An 8,383-nucleotide genomic window follows, 5' to 3' on the forward strand; every position below is an offset into this window, starting at 1 on the left:
GTCTCTTGGAAGGCTGTTTATTCTAAAAAGCGTTGTGTTATTTGGCCTCATAATAATTACCCGTTTCTAATTCAAGTAATGTTCATCCAGGAGGTAAGGCATTGAGCTGAAATGAATGATTTGTTTCCTTTATAGAGATTAAAAACATTGCTGAGCAAAGTACAAGTTGCATAATTTTGTAAAACAGAAAGAAGTGACAAAGCAAGTAGGAACAGATATTTGGTAGAAACACCATTTCATGCAGTATGGAAAAGTGAGACCCAGCTGTAGCACTATTCACATTTAGAAGATCTAGGTGTGAAGAATGCTTGCTCTTCAATTTATAATGTTTTTTACTTTCAAAAATTTGTCATTTAGTCCAGAAAGATCCTTTAGGTCTTTCTACCTTACCTCCAGTGTAGCATATGTTAAATAATTTAATTTATAAGGTTACTTCTGTATTGAGTCCAATAAGTAGAATCTCCTTTAATATAGCAAGTGTGTTAAAGATAGCACTTCTTGACTGTTAGTAGATACCTTCTGCTGTGTATAAACCATTTTCAGGGGTATAGGTTGTAGTCATGTTGGTCTAAGGACACAGGCAGACAAGGTTCTTTGGGTAAATCTGATATCTTTTATTAGACCAATACTCAAATATTTGGAAAAATTATTTTTTGCAAGATTTCGGGTATGCAAGAAAGCCAGTCAGGGAAAATGTAAATTGAGGAGTCACTGGGTGAGAGATGGGGGGAGGGGGGAGGGCAGGGGAATGGTAAATAGTGGAGAGGTACCTGGGGAGTGACATGTTAGGCAGGCTATAATGTGTTATAAATCCAATGCCTATATTTAGTCCATGATTTTTTGTATCAAGGAAGTTGATGAAGTGAAGTTCATAGGCTTGTTTGTGAAAGGTATTTTGTGAATTTCCTTTGAGGATTAGAACTGAGAGATTGAAGAAAGAGTGGTTTTCTTGTGAGAAGAGTGTAGCCACAGGTAACTGGCTATTCTTGTCTTTGATAGATTTCTGGTGTGCATTCATTTTGGTGCTCAGTTGTTAGGAGAGACCACTTCCCTCCCTGCCCCCCAGCCTCTCTCTCACTCAATGACTTCTCAATCTTCACTGATTGGCTTTCTTGCATGTATACTAGCCTCTGGATTTTTTGCTATTCATTCCATCCAGGAAGAGCACACACCAACTGCAAATGCTTCCTCAGCCATGCTGTTGGAAAAATTCTGAGAACAATTTTTCCAACTATTTGAGCTGGCCTAATAAAAGATATCAGATTTACTTAAAGAACCTTGTTTGCCTAAACCATTTATATTGGTTTGTACTGATTTTTTTTTATGAGAAGATGATAAAGACTGTATTTAGCCTGATTATAAAACAGCAGGATTCTGTGCTATGGCACTGAAAAGCACACAAAATAGGTTATGGAATTTTCCCCAAAGTTGCTATTTTTCAATATCTTTTTTAATGGTTTAGAGGTTTAATAACAACAAAAAACAACAGCTTAATCCAGTACAAATGAAAGGACAAAACAAGAATGAGTGAATGACAATGAATATGTAAAAAAAACCCTAACAGAGGCATATGTTAAATACAAATATCAAATTCTTTATTTTACTCACAATATATATGGGAAAAGTGTTTTTTTGTAAAACACTAGATACTGTGTTTTGGTTTTGGCATGCCTCAAACTAAAACCATGCTTGCTAGGCCATTAGAAACAGTGAAGCGGGCTACACATTCTTCCACAAGTAATACAAGAAGGGTACTATACTTCCATGAAGTAGAGATAAGAATTTGTATAAAGGAAGACTATAGTATCAAAAGCATCAATTATTTATAGACCCAAAGAAGGGGGACATAGGAGATCTAATGCTTACTTCGGCTGCTGATGAATAAGGCTGAACATAAAGTACATGTAATATAGCTGATCGGGGAAGAGTTAGGTAAGCATTATTGGAAACTCTTGACTGAAATGCTCACTTTCCAGCTATGAAGGCACTCTGCTGCCATAGAAAATTAATTGTTTGAATGCAGAGAAATATTTTAATTATCTTAACACAGGTCCTAAAATGAACCAACTGTCTTATTTATAGTTAGAAGGGAAAAAAGGGAAAGTATTTCCCAAGCATCACCAGCAGTGGCAGTTGTAGCAGTTCAAGTTGAGACAAAGCCATCCCAGCCAGGCTCATGCATGCACAAATAGTTGATTAACCTAAGTGGAAGGCTAATTACTGCAATGAACTGATTAAAAATACATTATTTGTGCCATTCCTACCCATTTGGGAAAAAAGAAGTTTGTGTGGTTGAGAAAGGCAGTTAAATACAAATCAATGCAAAATAAATCATCTACATGAGGGAGAGAAGCACAAACATTCCTGCAGCTCAATTACCCTGTCCTTTGCTTGTATATAACTACAATTTGAATTAATAGGAGTTGCAAGGGCATAGCCCTTCTGAAAATCTGCCCTCCTTTTCAATAGTTGATCATCCCAAAAATAAGACATACAACATTTTGGCCACTGGATTTTCAGAAGGGCTCACTTCTCCTGACTGTGCCTGGAGCAGAGTTAAGTGAACATTACTGAGCAGTTTTGGTTAATCTCATTCTAAATGTTAATACTGCAGGCATGGTAGGCCCACTTCATAGGATCGGGAAACGTTTTATCTACCTTCTGGAATAAAATCATGATTAGTGCCATAATGTCATTTCCTACATTTCTGAGAGCTGGAATCCTGGTCATAGCAAGAACCCCAGTCTGCTATATAAATACTAAAATAAAGTTTTCCAGAACTGGAGGTAAACATTGGATTTCAAAAGTTCTTAGGATCATTTGAAAAGCAAGAATTTTTCTTTCTAATTGCCATCTAAAGGAGAGCTTCCCTATGACACACTGGGAATAAACTGAACAGGGAAGGACAAGGAATCTACTCTTCATCGCCTGTTTTCTTGTCCCTATGATCAGTTATTCTAAAGATCTACTTCTTCTATGTGCCTGTACTTATCTGTTGTGGTGGTGTACCTTCTTCTATTGATAACAAACTGAGCTGGTTGAGCAAATTTTGAAAGAAAAAATTTCAGTTAACTACCCCCCCACCTGCCCCCCCCCCCCCACACGCACTTTTCTCAATATTGATGCAAAGGAATGTTTCAATTTCAACAAAATTTTTAATCGGGAAAAGTTGAAGCAGTTTTGATAATGTTCAAACATTTGCTTTGATGCCATGGTTTTGATTTATCTTATTTGGACTCTAGGTTACATTAAAATATTACATACTTAACATATATTGTACTGTATATTTTGATATAAAGTAAATGTTGAAACAAAATAATTCAGTAGTCTCAATTGGAATATTTTTTCAAATTTGGTTCTGTGGGAAATTTTGGACAGAAGCGTCAGACCTTCCCATAGAAAGAACTTGGGGATGACCATAATGGTTTTTCTAAGCTAATGGTTTCTAATGTTTTTTTTTAAGATAGTAGACGGGGAGTAGGCTGAGAGCTGGGGCTTGTCCAGCCTAAGGTGGAGGGAGGGTAGCTGAGGGGGGGCACCAGTTGGGGGGTGTTTTAATTCACCTGCCCTCCACCTCCAGCAAGCCCACAGCTTGCTCCCCTTCCTTTCTTCAGACAGCCCCAATTGCATAAAAGATTGACCCTAGGGAACAGATGTTCTCCAAGGCACTCCAAAGTGGAGCACCTTCATCTGATTCCTCATTTGATGAGGGGTAATTGATACATGATCGGCTACTTTAAAAGTACTCTGCAGCAGTGCACATATGTCATGGCACGGATGTAGAACGCTCTCAGGGGGCCAGTCGATTGACAAAGGTAGCTTCTGTTTTTGCCCTTAATGTTCAAAGTGTCTTTCTGTACTAGATTTAGGAAAGTTTTCCCTCACTCCCACACTGTTTTGATTTGATTTGACATCAATACATTTTATCAGGTTCTGGATACATTTTATTTAAAACTAGGAATGGGTTGTCTTGAATTTGTTTCAGACAGAAAGGGATCTGGCTGGTAGCATGTGACCATGACAAGCAAGTACCAGAGAGCAACAGTTCTAATTGTAATAAACTGATGTCTATATCTCTTGAGAAGAGAACATGTCCATCAAAGAGAGCAAGGATAGGCTGGGAATGATTAAATGTGGTGTTATATATGAAACCATGCTACCATGTTACTTATTATTTTTACTGATATCTTATGAACAGAAAGATGAATGTTGTTAGTAGTCAAGACAAAGATCCACAGGAAAATTGCTACAACTTTCCAAAGCTATCTTCACTTCTGATTAGTGTTCATTTCCCTCCACAATTGTTGTGACCAGAAATGAGATAAAAACCATAAATTGCATATGGTCTATACAGTTTTCTGCAGCACCAAGAATTACTCTGGAATGATAATGTGACTCCTGCAAATAGATCAGTTAATCCTACATATTCAATATACATTTTACAGTGAGAATTTGCAAGGGGCCAAATAAGATGATGAGGAAATTAACAAACTGTGCTTTCACAAGTAGAGACCTGAGTAGAAGTCTTGTTTAGGTCATCTGACTTTGTGCACATCAGAAAAAGCACAGTGCAGTTTGAGCCTGACTGTCTCTCTCTGCTTACGACAATCCCAGATCTACAAGGCCAAGAAAGAAGAGGCATAATGTGAAGTCCATTAAAAAAGTGTTGCAGAAAAGTTTTTACTAGCATCATTTGATTTGTGTGACAACTGCCAGGGATACCATTACAGTCACTACATTCACTTATATAAGTGTTACCCTTTTATGACTTGGTATAGCAGGTCTGGCCCCAAGGGTGACTGTGGCACCTCCCTAGTTGCCATTTAAAACCTGCCTCACTCCAATGTATTCCCTCATTATATAACCTGCCACACCCTGATGTGTATGAATTGAGAGGTTGCTTCTGGGTCTTGGAGTGAACCTGGTTGGCTTTAATTGGCCTAGTCAGACTCTCAGTCCTACTGGTCACTCTCTGGACCCTAACTGCTACCTAATTATTCTATGCCCTGCCAAGCCCTAAACAAAGCCTGAGCCCAGTTGCACCCTGCTCAGTGCAAAGCTCAAACCACACAGTGCCCCAGGCACGCTGCTGTGTGGCTTCCTATCCACTCCTATAGCCACAACCTAACCCTCCAGTCTTACCCTACAATAATCCCACCATCACCAATCACTGCTGGATGTCTCTCTTTAGGCTCCTATTCTGTTTGGCTGATCTCACTCCATCTCTAGCCCTCCTGAGCCTACTCACAGTTACAACTATCAGTCAGCTCTGTACTAGCAGCTCCTTCCCCTAGCACAGCTTGGGCCAGACTGCCTGCTTTGGCTCTGGGGATGAGCAGGTATCTCTCTGGGCTCCATCCTCCTGAGCAGCCCCAGGTGTGGCCCATCTACTTAAGGAGAAGCCTGTTCTCCCCAACTGCATTTGACTCAACTGAGATGCAGCCCTCCTTCTGTGCCTCGAACTTGGCCCTGTTTGCCTATTGCCTGTCTAGCTCAACGGTTGCTATAGGCAGCCCTATAATCATTATCTACACTTTCTTCTGGCTGCTTATTCTAATGCAGCTCTCTGTACCTTAGCTGTTTACATCAAGTTGCAGTCTTCTAATGCTGCCTTCATATCAACTAACTAGCAGGGATCAAGGGACTCTGTTACATTTGGGAAATTGCAGGATTTGGCCTGTAAGCATAGTCTGTTTTTGCTTTTTTGCTACAATACGGCTTCTTTATTCAGACAGGCTATTCTACAGAAGACTCATCAGGACTTCTTCCCTGGAACTGCTTGCATCCAGATATGATGGTTTCACTCCACATTCAGCCACCATAGTACATGTAACATCTCTGTCGTCATGTTTTATGTGGGAGAATTTAGGATTAAACTAACCAAAACTCTTTTACCTTAACCAGTGAAGCAGTTTCTCTCATTGGGTGTGTCTACACATGTGCTTTAATGCAGATTAGCCTATTTTAATAAGCATTAAAGCATCATAAAAAGGCCATGTGCTTTTGCTAATGCACATTAAAATAGGTTAATGATGCTTTTTCTAGTACCTTATAATGTAGCGGGGCACATCTACACATGCATTAAGGTGCTTTTTCCAATGCACACTAAATTTAGTACGTCCAATGTGAGGTACTCAAAAAATGAACATTAGACTGCCTTAATGCGCAGTAATGAATATGCACAGTTTTTAAGTGATGCTCAATGAGTAGCAGCCTGTTTTACTGCACATTACTGTAATCGTATAGTTTTTTATGTGACACTAATGCACAGTAAAATAGGCTACTGCACATTAAAGTGCATGTGTAGACATGCCCACAGGTACTAAATTTAATGCACATTATCAAAAGTGCATTAATGAATGTGTAGACGTGCCCATTCAGCAGTACATTTTTAAAAAAAGAGGACAGCAGAGGTAGTGGGAATTGCTTCCTTCTTTATCATCTCTTTTATTCCAACATCATTTCCTTATTCCACAGAAAACAATATGAATACCATGAATATTTTTTTCATTTAAAAATGTAATTTGGAGATTATTATTTTTTAAGAGTTTAAGCAGCTAGTTTGTTACCACTCAGCAATGGTCATTTTTTTCCCATCAAAGCAATACCTCAGTATGCACTGTAGATTCACTCTATATGATATCATCTAACTTGTCCATCTTGGAATGGTTTAGTAAGGGATGATCCTGCCTTGTATGGGTCTGGGGGTGTGTGGTTTAGATGACCTCATGATGTCCCTTCCAGTCCTACTTTCCTATGATCCTCCTCATACGGACACTTGATTAGACAAAGCTATGCAAATCTGTACATTCTGGGAAAGGAAGGAAAGGGTGGAAAAAACCCAGAGTTGCCATATACAGTGGGTGTATAGAGGAGACATTTTTGTTTTCTGACTCTGGTAAAAGGCAGAGCCAGATTTTTTTGTTGGACTGTAGCCCTACTCCATTAGCGCTGATACGCTTTGACTATTGCAAAACCGCCCAAAAAAGGTTATCCGGTCAAGGTGGCTGTGACTGGAGTAGTCTAAACAAACTCTGTATTTCTCAGAACAGTCACTCTGTTGGTTAGGAAGTAAGTCATGTGGCTACTGGCATGCCAGTTCTCCTAGTACAGTGAGAAAGTGTTAGGAAAACTATTTAATAAAGGATTCCAATGGGAGCCCAAACCGCGGTAATGATTTCTTTCATGTGTTAATACCAATAGTTACCCTAGACGTTGAACTTGGGAAGTGCCATTAATGCCAGTGTACTGATCGTATATTTGTGGGCTGAATCAGTTGTTTAAAATAACTTGGCTATTCGCATGAAATTTGGCTTTAGCAGCCTTGTCAGGTTTCAATTAGCATGAACAAAGCTGGTTCAGAAAAACTAAGAACAGAATAGTGATACGTGGCCAGACATTTAACAGCAGGTCCCCTCCTGTCCCTCCTGGGGTCAATTTGTGTCACCAGCAGCAGTAGAAGGAAGCAGACCCTATGCTCCCAAGAGAGGGTGGGCTGCTGTTGTGCCTTGTTCTTGACATAAGGAGAGGAATGCTGATTGCATTTTCTCCCTGATTCACCTATATTATCCCCAAGCACAACTTGGCTTCAACTGCAAAAATTTTGCACAAGTGAAGTGTCATGTAAACTCTTTAAAGATGATCAGCTAGGACTTTCAGTTTTCAGAGCTTAGAGCACATCACAGCTGTATCTCATTTTCCTCTCTTGATTCTTCTGGCCAAGACTGAGATTCTGAGAATCTGGAAAAGCAGACTTTCCAAAGCAAGAGTAATTAATGTTAGCAGATTTGTAATTGGAACAGATGTATCTTTTACACTGATGCTGATTGCCGCTCTAATCCTTTTTAATTTAAAAAAAAATTCTTAAGTGAAGTTAATGTTTTTACAAAAAACTGATTGACAAGAAAGGAAAAACAAACGAATACATGAAAGGACTTAGGTGCCTGAAAGCAACTTCAAACTGCTACTTAGTGGGAGCATCTACATGTGCATTGATTTTTCTAATGCACATTAAATTTAATACCTCCAATATGAGGTACTAAAATAAATACACATTAGGCTGAGCTAATGCGCAGTAGCATAAGTCCATGTTTTTTAGGTGACACTTAATGTACAGTAGCCTATTCTACCGTGCATTGGTGTATTAGCATTTTTTACATGCTTCTTTAATGGGCAGTAGAATCGGCTACTATGTATTAAAGCACATATATAGATGCACCCAGTTCCAGCTAACTCTGTTCAACCTAAATTCCTTGGCTACATATGTTTGCACCAGTAAAGTTCCTGAGGGTATGTTTGTACTACATTGCACTGCATTAGAACCCTTGCAAAAAAAAAAAAAAAAGGATTGCAGAAGCCCCATCTGAAAATACCGTATTTATTC

The sequence above is a fragment of the Alligator mississippiensis genome, chromosome 1 (assembly GCF_030867095.1).
Source record: "Alligator mississippiensis isolate rAllMis1 chromosome 1, rAllMis1, whole genome shotgun sequence".
Taxonomy (NCBI): Eukaryota; Metazoa; Chordata; order Crocodylia; family Alligatoridae; genus Alligator; species Alligator mississippiensis.